This window comes from Eulemur rufifrons, chromosome 7 (assembly GCF_041146395.1).
Source record: "Eulemur rufifrons isolate Redbay chromosome 7, OSU_ERuf_1, whole genome shotgun sequence".
Classification (NCBI taxonomy): domain Eukaryota; kingdom Metazoa; phylum Chordata; class Mammalia; order Primates; family Lemuridae; genus Eulemur; species Eulemur rufifrons.
Window position 1 is genome coordinate 215,474,450 of NC_090989.1, and position 13,370 is coordinate 215,487,819.

Genomic DNA, 13,370 nt, shown 5'->3' on the forward strand with positions numbered 1-13,370 from the left:
TTATGTATATGGATATCCTGTGGTTCCAGCACCATTTGTTGAAAAGGCTATCTTTTCCCCCTGAGTTACCTTTGCACTTTGTCCATAATTAATTGTCATATATATATAAATGTCATTTTTTATATATTATAAATTGTCATTTTATATATACATAAATATATATAATTGTATATATCTGGGTCCATTTCTGGCCTCTATATTCCGTGGATCTGTTTATCTAAATGGCAGTACCATAGTCTTGATTAGAGTAGCTTTTTAATGATTGTTACAATCAGATGTTAGCCCTCCAACTTTGTTGGTTTTTACTTAAAAATTGTTTGGGGTCTTCTAAGTCCTTGCATTTCCATGTGAATTTTATAATCAACTTGTCAGTTTCTGCAAAAGAGTCTTCTGGGATTTTTGTAGAGATTGAATTAACTCTCTAGATCAAAATAGGGAGAACGGACATCATAACAATTTTTAGCCCTCCAACCCGTGAACACTGTATTTCTTTAATTTCTCTCAGCAGTGTTTTGTACAGGTCTTGCACATGTGTTGTTACATTTATCCTTAAGTATTTTATAGTTTTGATGCTATTATAATGGTATTTAAAAAATTTTATATTCAGTTGTTCATTGCCAGTATATAGAAATAGGATTGACTTTTGAATATTGACCTTAGATTTTGTTAAACTCAGTTATTAGTTCTATTAGGTATTTTTTGTATTTGATTTTTTTCATACAGATGATCATATCATCTGTGAATGAAGTGTTATTTCTTTCTAGTCTGGATGCTTTGCGTTTCTTTTTCTTTCCTTATTGCATTGTCTAGAACTTCTAGTATGTTGTTAGTAAAAATGGTAAGAGAGGACATCTTCATTTTATTCTTGATTTTAGGATGAAAGCATTCAGTCTTTCCCAGTAAGTGTGATATGAGCTGTAGGTTTTTTCTAGATGCTTTTTATCAGGTTGAGGATGTTCCCTTCTATTCCTGGTTTGATGAGTTTTTATAAGGCATAGATGTGGGATCTTTTCAAATGCTTTTTCTGTTTCTATTGAGATGATCATATATTTTTATCTTTATTAATTGGTGAACTATTGATTTCTACTCTGATCTTTGTAATTTTTTTCTCTTTTGTATTTTGGGTTTAATTTGCTCTTCTTTTTTTTAAGTTTTTTAAGGTGGAAACCAAGGGCATTGATTTGAGACCTTTCTTTTTTCTTTTAATATCGGTGTTTGATGCTACTAATTTTCCTCTAAGTACTTTTTTAGTAGCATCTCACACTTAATATATTGTGTTCTCATTATTATTCAGTTCCTAGTATTTTCTAATTTCTCTGTTTCCTTTTGTGTCATTTAGAAGTGTTTTCTAGTTTGCAAATATTTGGAATTTTTTTTGGATATCTTTCTTTTACTGATTTTTAATTCCATTATAATCAGAGAACATATTTTGTATGAATCCTTTTAAATTTATTGAGACTGGCTTTATAGTCCAGAATGTGGTCGATATGATCTTTCTTGATACATGTTTTGTGCGTACTTGAAAATAATGTTTACTTTTTGGAGGAAATGCTCTATAATATCAATTAAGTTAAGTGGGTAATAGTGTTCTTCAGGTCTTCCATATCTTTGATGCTTTTCTGCCTACCATTGGTCTATTAATTATTGAGAAAGGGACATTGAAATCTCTGACTGCAATTATAGACTGATCTATTTCTCTACAGTTCTGTCATTGTTTGCTTCTTATATTTCAAAACTCTGGGTACCTAAACATTTCAGAGTGTTACGTCCTTTTGATTAGTTGACCCTTTTATTATTGCCACCTGCTGCCCAAGAGGAAGCCCATATGCTGAGACAGCAGGGTTTACAGCAGAGAAAGAGTTGTTTTTTTTTTTCTTTTTTTTGAGACAGAGTCTCACTCTCTTGCCTGGGCTAGAGTGCCGTGGCGTCAGCCTAGCTCACGGCAACCTCAAACTCCTGGGCTTGAGCAATCCTTCTGCCTCAGCCTCCCAAGTAGCTGGGACTACAGGCATGCGCCACCGTGCCCAACTAATTTTTTCTATATAGTTTTGGTTGTCCGGCTAATTTCTTTGTATTATTAGTAGAGGCAGGGTCTCGCTCTTGCTGAGGCTGGTCTCCAAGCAATCCTCCTGCTTCGGCCTCCTAGAGTGCTAGGATTACAGGTGTGAGCCACCACATCCAGCCCAGAGAGTTTATTCCGCATAGCACTAAGTGGGGAGATGGGAGAAATTTCTCAAATGCACCTCCCTGAGAATTTGAGAGACAGGGTTTTTAAAGAAAGTTTGGTGTAGGCAGTTGAGTCTGTTAATTGACCGTGTTTGGGGCAGAACCATAGGGTTGTAGAAATTGTCTTCTTTGCTGACCAGGTTCTTGGGTAGGGGTCACAAGACCAGTTGAGTCAGTTCTTCGGTATGGGCCACTGGTCTGGGTAGGTCAGCCATTCCACTGAAACTGGGGACCTGGGGGATATCTCAGAAGCTACCCCTAGGTTTCAAAAAGGGGATGTTATCTATGGAAAAAGATAAGAATCTTTATGACCACCAGGTATGTGGCTCCAGAGTGGCAATTATAGAGAAGCAAACGGGACAGTGGCTAATAATTATTACCGTTTTTAGCTAGGCCTGTGCCTTATTTTTACTAAGCCTGTACCACAGTTCTCACCTTATACCCCTTTATCAGTTTGTAAAGATGATTTCATGAAGTTATCTTCTTTATTTTTAACAATATTATTTGCATTAGCAGTTGATGGCATCTGATAGTAATATGTCTACTGTAACTTTTCGACTAATGTTAGCATGGTGTATCTTTTATCCCATCCTTCCACTTTTAAAAACCATTTTTATGTTTATATTTAAAGTGTTTCTTGTAGGCAATGAATAGTTGAGTCTCTGCATGTAATGTGTCTTTTTCCTTCTGGTTGCTTTTAGGATTTTCTCTTTAGCACTGGTTTTCAGCACTTCGACTATGAAGTGCCTTAGGTGATTTTTAAATGTTTCTTTTGCTTGATGTTTATTGAGGTTCTTAGATCAGTGGTATTATAGTTTTCATCAGATTTGGAAGATTTTTAGACATTATTTCTCAAAATATTTTCTTTTTATGTCTCTACCTTTCTCTTCTCTCTTTTTAGGACTCACATTCCAAGTATGTTAGATAACTTAATATTGTTCTACACATCACAGAGACTGTTTTTTCCAGTCTTTTTTCTCTCTGTGCTTCATTTTGGATAATTTCTATTGCTGTGTCTTCAGGTTCACAAAAGTTTTCTTTTTAGTTTCATGTGCTCTTATTTCCATCTGTTGTATTTTTTATTTTAGATACTGTATTTTTAAGTGCTAGAAGTTCCATTTGGCTTTTTAAAAATATACATGTGTGTATATATATTCCTTTCTTTCTTCATCATGTTCCTCTATGTTCCTCATGTATTCCTCTATGTTCTTGAGCTTGTGGAACCTAATTAGTATAGCTTTTAAGAAAAAATCCTTGTCTGCTAATTCCAACATTCTTGCCTTTCCTGGGTCTAAATTTATTTAGTTTTCTCATAGTTATGGGTCATCTTTTCCTGTTTCTTTATTAGCCTACTAGTTTTAGATAGGATGCCAGACATTGTGAATTTTACATTGTTGATTGCTGGATTTTTTGGATTCCTTTAAATAGTGGTAGACTTTGTTCTGTCATGCAGCTAATTTACTTGGGATTAGTTCAAAAATTTTTAGGTTTGCTTTTAGGCTTTGTTAGAGTAAGTTTAAAGTAGCCTGTATTCTCTAATTACTTAAACTTCCCAACTATGGGGATACTCTTCAGAACTCTGAAACCATTTCTGTCTTATTGGGACGATGAATGTGTGTGAACTTTGGGAATTGTTCAGACTGCACTTTCCTGTGTTTCTTTCCCAAGCCTCATGGCGTTTCATGACACTCATTCATGGATAATTGTTGAGCTAAAGGTTCAAGGGTACCCACCCCTCTGCACTTCTTAAGAGCGCGCGCGCTCACGTTCTCTCTCTCTCTCTCTCTGTGCCGTTCTCTCCTTTCCAGCAATCTGTCAGGCGAAATCTATCCTTCTTAGCCTTCCTGAGTTTAGATCTCTGTTTTCTCCACCCAGTGAGAGCTCTGGGTTATGTTTGGGATCTTCCTTGCCATGTTGTTCTTCAGGCGGTTATTTGGGGGCAATCGTAGGATTTACCTTATTTGTATCCCTGTGCTGCCTGTTGCCTTAAAACAATTATATTGTGGTCTTAAAACAATTATATTGTATATTTTATTTGATTTTATAGTTATTTTCCATTGTTGATTTTAAGTGAGTATAAATTCAAATTGCTAATATCAATTAGGTTCTAAAAGCATTTCCTTTTGTTATTTTAATTTTATATATAAAAATGTTATCAGACATTACATTTAAATAGAAGAGTGATTTAAACTGTTGGAATCTGAACTATGTGTTTCAAATAATAAAATGTATTGAAGATATTTCATGGCTCGGTATCGTGGCTCTGGCCCTTAATCCCAGCACTTTGGGGAGGCCAAGGTGGGAGGATCGCTTGAGGCCAAGACTTTGAGAAGAGCCTGGGCAACATAGTGATACCCTGTCTCTACAAAAAAAAAAAAAAAAATTAGCCGGGCATGGTGGTTCACACCTGTAGTTCTAGCTACTTAGGAGGCTGAGACAGGAGGATCCTTTGAACCCAGGAGTTTGGGACTGCCGTGAGGTATAATCATACCACTGTATTCTGGCCTGGGTGACAGAGTGAGACCCTGTCTCAAAAAACTAATCAATTAAATAAAAGCTATTTCATGTAAATATTGTCTCATATCTTTTAAGAAATGGTTGATTTCTATGCTTTCTGTGCTCATTAGCATCTCATTTAAAAGATAGGCATGGAAAAATACAGGAAAGGACATGAACTCTAAAGTTTCTCATTTTTCTACTTATCCTACTGCCAGTGAAGGGAAAGTTAATGTCATGGCTAAAATGGTACTTTGGCTTCTCTGTGGTCTTAATTTAGCTAAGTTTTCCTATTTTTTTACAGATGATATTTTATATTAACTATATTTTCTTATTTTCTGTATTCCTCATGATCTGGCATTTGGGACCTTGCTAATCCTGGAGACAGGGCGCCTCCTAACTAACTCCTGGGGTTAACAAGTGACTCCCCTGTGAGTGTGCTTTTCATGTGCAAGCCACCCAATTCAGAGCTGTATACCCTCCAGCTGCCCCTTTAGCTCTCACAGGTAGAGTCACTGTCTCCCTACTGTAATCTCACTCTAAGACTAGGTACTACTGCATCCCTACACCTCGAGCCCATGGAAATTATCCAAACTAGCCAATCCTAATTCTACCCTGCCTTGCCTTTTTCTTCCTGAGAAAACCACAGGAAAGGCTCTGGCCCATGCTTTCCCCTCGCTCCCTCCGCCTCCTCACAGATCTTGGTCCTCCCCCGTGTGGCCCTGCGTGGTGTGGGATGCTGCCACCTCTGGGGCATCTGTCCTTTCAGTGGCTGTCATCTCTGGATCTGTTGGCCTCTCCATGCTTGAGTAAAAACAAAATCCCAAGTCTGTTTTAAAACATTTGAAAATTATATTTAAAAGTATTAAAATTAATTTCTTAGAACAGTCAAGCCAAATGTATTAAGTTAAAATTAGGACTTGAAGTAAGAAAAGAAAGGGATGTCTGTCATAACCAACTAATATCAGCCCTTTTGTCAGTCTCTTGATTTTTGAGAGGGTTGGAAGAGAAGGAAATAAAGGGAGTAGTGAAATTGAAGGAAAAGAAAGATTTGAAAAGAAAGAGCAGAAGGATTCCATTGGGCATTTTAAGTGGCATTAAAGCTTCCTTGACCCTAATAATAAAGAAGACTAAAGCTGTACCCATTCTTTTCTAATACCTAAAAGGTTAAGGATAATTCTTACATTCCAACTGACTCAATAAGTTCAATGTTATACCTACATGAATAAAAAAGGAAATAAGTGGTATTGAAAGAAGAGGCAGGGAATCTATTTATTATCCACCTTTGTTCCTCTATTGGAGGGTGGAGGTGATACACCAGGTCCCACTTAGCTTCCACCATTCACATTTTACAACCCAAGAGGGTGCAGCGTGGGAAAAATATAGAGGATTCCCAGAATTAACGGTGCCACCTTTTCTTTGGGTCTGAATCTTGACATCCTTAGTTTCTAAAAATTTCTCTGTAGAAAAACCGATTCATATAAACAGGTTAGATTTGTCAGCAGTTATTTGGAAAGGAGAAACTCCTGACTTTTTTTTAATACTTTCTTTTGAATAATGGTGAAATATTAAATATTGTGCAGAGTAGAGAGGAAAAAATGATTCTAAGTAATTATAGAAATAAATAATTGAAGGTGTAAGGAGTAAGTGAAGGAAATAGATTGTGCTATAACATTTTGATAAAAATATTAAAAACTGACTTGAGCTATTTCCTGAAAAACATACTTTTATGCAGATTAAGGTTTGCAAATGATAGTGTAGAAAATTTATCTGTGGAACTATTTTTATAATATCCTAACTTAGAATGACAATCTGTTTTTATTTAAAGATTTTATTTGTATTTTATGGAGATTTTGAACATCACACATTTATTTAATACTTACAAATTTCACATTATCTCTAAGTATGAAGGATAAACTAAAACATATAAAAATAAAAGCTGTATATAGAAAATAAGATAAAACAGATGGTTGTAAACTAATGATTCTTTGGATTACCATATACCAGAAGAAAAGCAAATGTTTTATCATAGACTGAAAGTTGGGAAACTTAAATGAAGCAAGAGACTTTGGAATGACAAAACAATGTGACTAGAAGAGAAAAATTTTACAAAGTAACTTAATTATTGTAGGGACAAAAAGGTTCTCGTTAGTGTATGAAGAATTGCTTGGGAAACTTATTAAATATTGAACTCTCTGGGACCCTCTCCCTGTGTGATTGTGATACAGGTGTTTATAGACCACACCTTGGAAATATACCACACCTTTGAAAAATAGTGATATCGAAGCTCACATTACGTGCACAATAAAGTGCTGATCTCTTTCTTTATTTCTCTTTTCAGTGAACTGTCTTAGTACTTAGTACTAAGTATAAGACCAGTTTAGAATACCTCTGTGTTGGGTAAAGGGGGAAATCACTGAAGAACTGAGGAGTTTGTCAGGGGTTGCAAACTGCTTCTTTTGGGGCTGAAATCAGTCTGTGGGTGCATTTTGTTTTGTGTAGCTTTAGTGGTCTCCTCTCCTCCCTGCTGCATTTGATTGGCCACAGTCTCTACTGCTCCCTGTTGCCCCGCACTGTACCCATGGCTTCTTGCATTTGCCTCGCCTGCCTAGTTGTTAATGGCATTAGATTGTGACTGACCTTAGAGGATGTTAGCAACAGACATCTTGGCCAAGAAGTGATGGCCCAGTTAAAAAAAAAAAAAAAATCCCTAACCTTAGCAAATAATTTACCCTAAGTTAGTTCCTTAAAAAATATTAATCAGTCTTACATATAATCATTCTTACGTTTTGTCAGTTCCATAACTTCCAAAGGAAGTCCTGCATTTTTCACATTAGTGAATAGGCCAAAGTACTCCACAATATTGTGCAATCTGAAAGTCATTTATTGTAATTTTAGCACTATGTTTTATGGCTTGGGGCTACAGATGTACTTTTCTAGTTATGTTTTATTTTGGTCAGTTGTGAAAACTAATCTTTAGTCTCTTTGTATTGGCAGTAGGATACGATGGAAACAGCCCATAAACTGATAATTGAAAAGGTAGATCAATACATAGAGTTTTTTTTGTTTTGTTTTTTTTTTTGAGACAGAGTCTCACTCTGTTGCCTGGGCTAGAGTGCCATGGCGTCAGCCTAACTCACAGCAACCTCAAACTCCTGGGCTCAAGCAATCCTCCTGCCTCAGCCTCCCGAGTAGCTGGGACTACAGGCATGTGCCACCATGCCTGGCTAATTTTTTGTATATATATATTTTTTAGCTGTCCAAATCATTTCTTTCTATTTTTAGTAGAGACGAGGTCTCGCTCTTGGTCAAGCTGGTCTCGAACTCCTGACCTCGAGCGATCCTCCAGCCTCGGCCTCCCAGAGTGCTAGGATTACAGGCGTGAGCCACCGTGTCCGGCCTACATAGTTTTAAGTTCTGGTCATTGAAGGGATTTTGAGAAATAATGCAAAATAGAAAGCAACAGCCAGCATTTGCTACAATTTACTACATTCCAGACACCAAGCTAAATACAGTATTTGCACTTTTTTTTAAATAAACATGTACCAGTTTATTACAAAGGATATTTTAAAGGATTCAAATAAACAGCCAGATGAAGAGATATATAGGGCAAGGTCTGGAAAGGCCCCGAGTGTAGGAGCTTCTGTCTTCGAGGAGTTGGTGTGTATGACCCTTCCGGCGCGTGGATAAGTTCTTGTTCACCTCCATGTGTCCACCTCCATGTGTCCACCTCCATGTGTCCACCTCTCTGAACCCTGTTCTTTTGGATTTTTATGGAGGCTTCATTACATAAACATAATTGACAGTGGTGTAGAAATGTGATTGGACAAAAAGCACATAATCTAAACCCAGCAAGGCTTGTCTGTTCAGATTCTTCCTGGCTTTTCTAGTATTTATGCTTTTAACCCTCCCAACAAATTTATTGTTTAATTGCTACTCTACTATTCCTGTTTTAGAGGTGAGAAAACTTATGCTCAGAAATGTTAAGCAATTTGTCCACATTGTCTTTATAAAGGCAAAATTTGTCTTTTAAGAAACACATTTGTAAAGGTGACCATAGACAAATAGTATGGTATTTGATTTTGTAAGAAAATGCCTGCTGTTTGAAATGTGGCTTTCCTTCAGGTTGCCATACTACATAAATTGCCACATGATGGACATACCACACAAGCAGCATCGCCAGCAGAGACATTTTGGTGGGGACAAGCACATGGCTAAACATACCCTGCCCTCTCTCCTGATTGGACTTGGCCACTGAGCTCCCCCAGGCCCCTCCCTCTAGCAGGTGCAGGACCACACTGTTCCTTCTTCATCCTGTGATGCCAGAGGCCAGCCCAGCACCATGTTAAATAAGATGGGCTCCCTGGTGCCTGTAGCCTCCTCCTTCCTTACCTCTTCAGCTTGCAGATATCTGACCTTTCTTTCACTCAAGTTACTCATGAAATCCCATCGCCTCTGTGAATGACCTAGTTGGAAAAGAACAAGCAGATTCCCCTTGCTCTACCCTTACTGTAGTGGAGCTTTCACTTTTTATAATTTGCTTCCCGTGCAGAAGTGATTCTGCCCTGTGTGTAGTGCAAATAGGTGATGAATGCCTCCAGGGACGGGGACAAGGGCTGTAACTGTTGTTGTTACTATTTTGTTTTTACACTGCCAACATTCATTTCTATCACTGTCTCTAGCTATACTCTCAAATGAGGCTACTTTATTAGCTGCCATTCTTTTTGTAAGTACTGCTTCACAATGTTATCTTAGAAGGTATCATTGATACTCATGTTATTCCCTTTGCTTGTCCATCGAGGTCACTTGGTCACATTCTTATTTCAAAACCCAAAATAAATGATACCTCCCCAAATGTGACTTTTTGTATCATTCTCCTATTTCATTGAATTTCTCTATTGCAATGCAGATGTTACAGAACTGTCTCGCTTGTTGTCTCTAAGGAAAGAAACAGTCCGGGGACCCAGCAGTTCACAGGAAGGGCTCTCATTCATTGTTGAGTACAGTTGAGTACATGCTGCATGTGCAGCTCCACACTCCTGCTGTGAGTTTACCAAGGTTCTCTTCCTTTGGCTGAGAGTTGGGTGAGGGGCTGTTTTCCCTCCTCACCCTTCCTGGGGCTCTGTACTCTTCATCAAGGGAGGCTGTGAACTAGAATTTAGAATGCTGAGAAGAGACTCAGTAACTGAGCAGTGCTAATCCAAGAGGGTTATAATGTCTGCCCTGGAATTGATCCTCTCATAGGATGTACAACTTTGAAAGTAAGAGATTCTTGTACTAAAAGGAAAACATTAATCTTCTGGAGTTTGAAACCGTTTTTTCTCAGCTCTTCCTGCATTCCAAGAACATGAGAAAGGAACCTGGGCATTTGTAGTGTATAACAGGATCATGACAGGGTCATGGCAAGATGGCTAGGGATGTAAATTTGTACAAGGAATCAAGAATTGTTTTTCTAGTGGTTACCTTCAGATTCTCTCCCTTTGGGGGTTGTACATTTTGCTTCAATTTCCAGGTCTAGTAAGCTTAAGATGGAAATCGTAATGGATTTCTATTTAAAACAGTAATATTACCTACCTATAAGGTTGTTGGGAGGGTTAAATTAGTTAACATGTATAAAACACTTTAGAACAAGGCCTGGTACATAAAACATGCTCAATATACATATTATTGCTAGAACTATTTAATAATGAAAAAAGACATCTGTTTAAAAAATACCTTAAGAAATAAAAAAAAATTCATATGAAGGATTTTATTTATCACGGATGTGCCCTATTCATGGACCCACAAAGATAGCTGAGAAATCTCCATGACAGGAATCACCATGGGAAGGGAAGCATCACCTCTTGGTCTTGAATGGAAGGAAGTGATTCCTGTTATCATTGTGTCAAACAGCTTTATGTGATGACAATTTTGGACAAACTAAAACAAAAAGTCTACTGAATATTGAGGTAGAGTTATAACTAAAGAGCATTTCTCTTAAGTCTTGTAAATCTAAAGGTTTAATGTTCCTGTAAAACTAAATGTTTATAACAGCTAAAAAAAAACCAGTTTAGATTAATCCATAAGATTAACCTGATTTGAAGTAGGCAAATGAAATACCTGTTTTAGTCTTTTCATATTTGTACTAGTCAAACTTTGAATGAATTAAGGTAAGCTTTTTGAGAATTACTGAGCAAATTTCTTGGTGTACCCAGTTTTGCATCAATAGAACTTAATGTTACTATTACTCAAATTCATTTTGCATGAGTAGAAACAAAGTATACCATTATATATAAAAAGTGCTTAAATGCAGTTATGTAACTTTCCTATTTTTCTTTCATGATTTCACTAAGGAGTAAAGATTCTAGAAAGCCTCCCCACTCCCACTTATCTTGGAGCAACTGCTGTGGAGTTCGAACGTTCTCAGCTTTGCTGATGTAAATAAAGTGTGTCATGCCTGCAACTTAAACTATTTTAGGCTTATTATCTGGCCAGTTCTTATTCAGTGGTTATGCAGGAGAGAACTGATTTAAGAGAAATGCAATAGTCAGGAACAAATTTAATGAAAATTGAGCATGTTATCCAGAGTGCTAATATGGAATTTTCTTTGGACACCATTAGTGCCTTCCTCAAAAGGCAATATTGTTATTGTGTTGGTGGTTAACACAGGAATGACTGATGACATTTTGTCAGCTTAATAGCACTGTGCCAAGATTCAAGAGACCCTGTTGCCAGGCTAGCTCTGTGGATTTAATCTGGTCTCTTAATAGCTCTCTGCCTTAGTTTATATGTCTGTAATAAATGAAGAGTTTGAGGTAGAGGACCTTGAAGGCCTTTTGCAGCTCTGGGATCTTTATTTTTTGTCCTTTGAACTCTAACATTCTTTGAAATATGGCAGGCTTTCTGGAGTGCTGATCTAATTAGGGTTTGATATTAAACTGACCAGGAAATTCTGAGGCATGGGGGAGGTCGCACAGCTGCTATGCTCAACGGTGTTGTTTAGCTCCCCTCTTGGTATCATTGTCCTGTTGGATCAAGCATCAAGATGCTTCTGAAACACAGGTCTAAAAATTACAGTGCTCTGTCCTTCTGTTTCCTAAGCCCTACTATGGTGGCACTGTGGCTAGGTTGACAATATATTAGTACGCCTTTCTTTGCTTTGACACTGCTGTATGAAAGGAAAGTGACTTTCCCTTAACTGGAATTCTCTAAACACCATTTGGCATGTGGTTGAGCTGAACAAATTAGGAGCAAAAAAGACAAAATATTCTAGAGAGCGTGGAAATCTAGTTTACGGTACCTCTTTCAATGAAACCCAGCTGAACCCTGTCTCCGTGATGATATGACCATTTCTTGGTATCAGATGCAAGCAAAGGATGACACTGGGCTTTTCAGGATCACATGATAAACCAAAATGATAGAGAAATGAAACATTTTTCATGATAGAGTTTGAGAGACATCTTAAATCTCTTTTCTGGAAGAGAGCATCATGTTTTTGTGCTACTCAGTTAAGTGGGATACGAAATATTTGTGACCCGATATTTGAATTTGATAGGAATAGAGAATTAAACAAATATTTCCGACACTGAGAGAAGATAAACAGCTTAATAGGTTGTTTCTTTAACAGTGAATATATGTTAGGGATGGTAAATTCCAAGGGCCAAATTGTCTGTGCTGACAGTAGAGTTCATGGTGATTGTCGCTTGCTTCTGTCTTATTGCCAGCAGCTGTACTCAATTTACTTCCTTAGTTTTGATAGCCACAGCATTTATTATCTGTTCAAACACCGGCAGATTAAATACCATAGGAGGATTACTTAACAAAGCAGTCGCAGATAAACTATCTGTTCGTATTCTGTTTTTGCTTTAAGAAAGAGGGCCTGCCGCTGGGTTTGGGTGTGCGATGATTCACTGCATGACAGTGCCCCTTGGAGATCTTTCAGTGGCCCTTGAAGCCATTTCTAATTCCAGCTCATCCCTCTCAGATCTGTACACTGCAAGGGCAGCCTTCGTTAGATTTCGTTCTGGGAAAAGTCAAAGGGGAAAACTCACCTCTCCTCCATGCAGTTTTCTAGTCCAATTTACACTACTTTTTGGTTATTGCCTTAAAGACACTGAACTATTAATATTTTCAAAGCATACAAATAATTTTCTTTATATTATAAACATGGAAACAAACACACAGAGATGATTTTGTTGAGAGACAGTGGGGAAAATTAGGGGTTCTTGCACTTTGATGCACTTCAGAATCATCTCAAGAACTTATGAAAGTTCACTGGCCCTGTATCTCCAGGGATGGGCCTCTCTGAGGGTGCACTCAGGCTGGGGCTAACTCCCAGACTAACAGGTTAGCAATGTGCTACCTTACCTAACCTCTTGACCTCTGTTTCCTCACCTCCAAACTGTTAGCAGTGATTTCCACCTAGTGGGCTTCCCTAAGATGATGCACGTGGGAACTCAGCATGATATGACTTTTATTGAAATATATTATTTTGCCCATAAACTGACTTGAAAACAAGTTTTTTTATGTTTATTAAAACTTCTATACAGTGAATTAGAGACTTGCTCATTTTAAATAGGGTTCTCAAAAACGTACTTAACATTTCTCTGCCTTCTTCTTTGGATATGTTTTTCAGGTTTTCCCAGTCTCATTCTTGTCTTTTGATATGA

At 37.5% G+C, this 13,370-nt stretch overlaps 1 protein-coding gene across 1 annotated transcript in view; it reads left to right on the forward strand.

The window, feature by feature from the left end:
- GNAQ (G protein subunit alpha q) overlaps window positions 1-13,370 on the forward strand; it is a 285,781-nt gene that overhangs the window by 64,244 nt on the left and 208,167 nt on the right. The window lies entirely within an intron of this gene.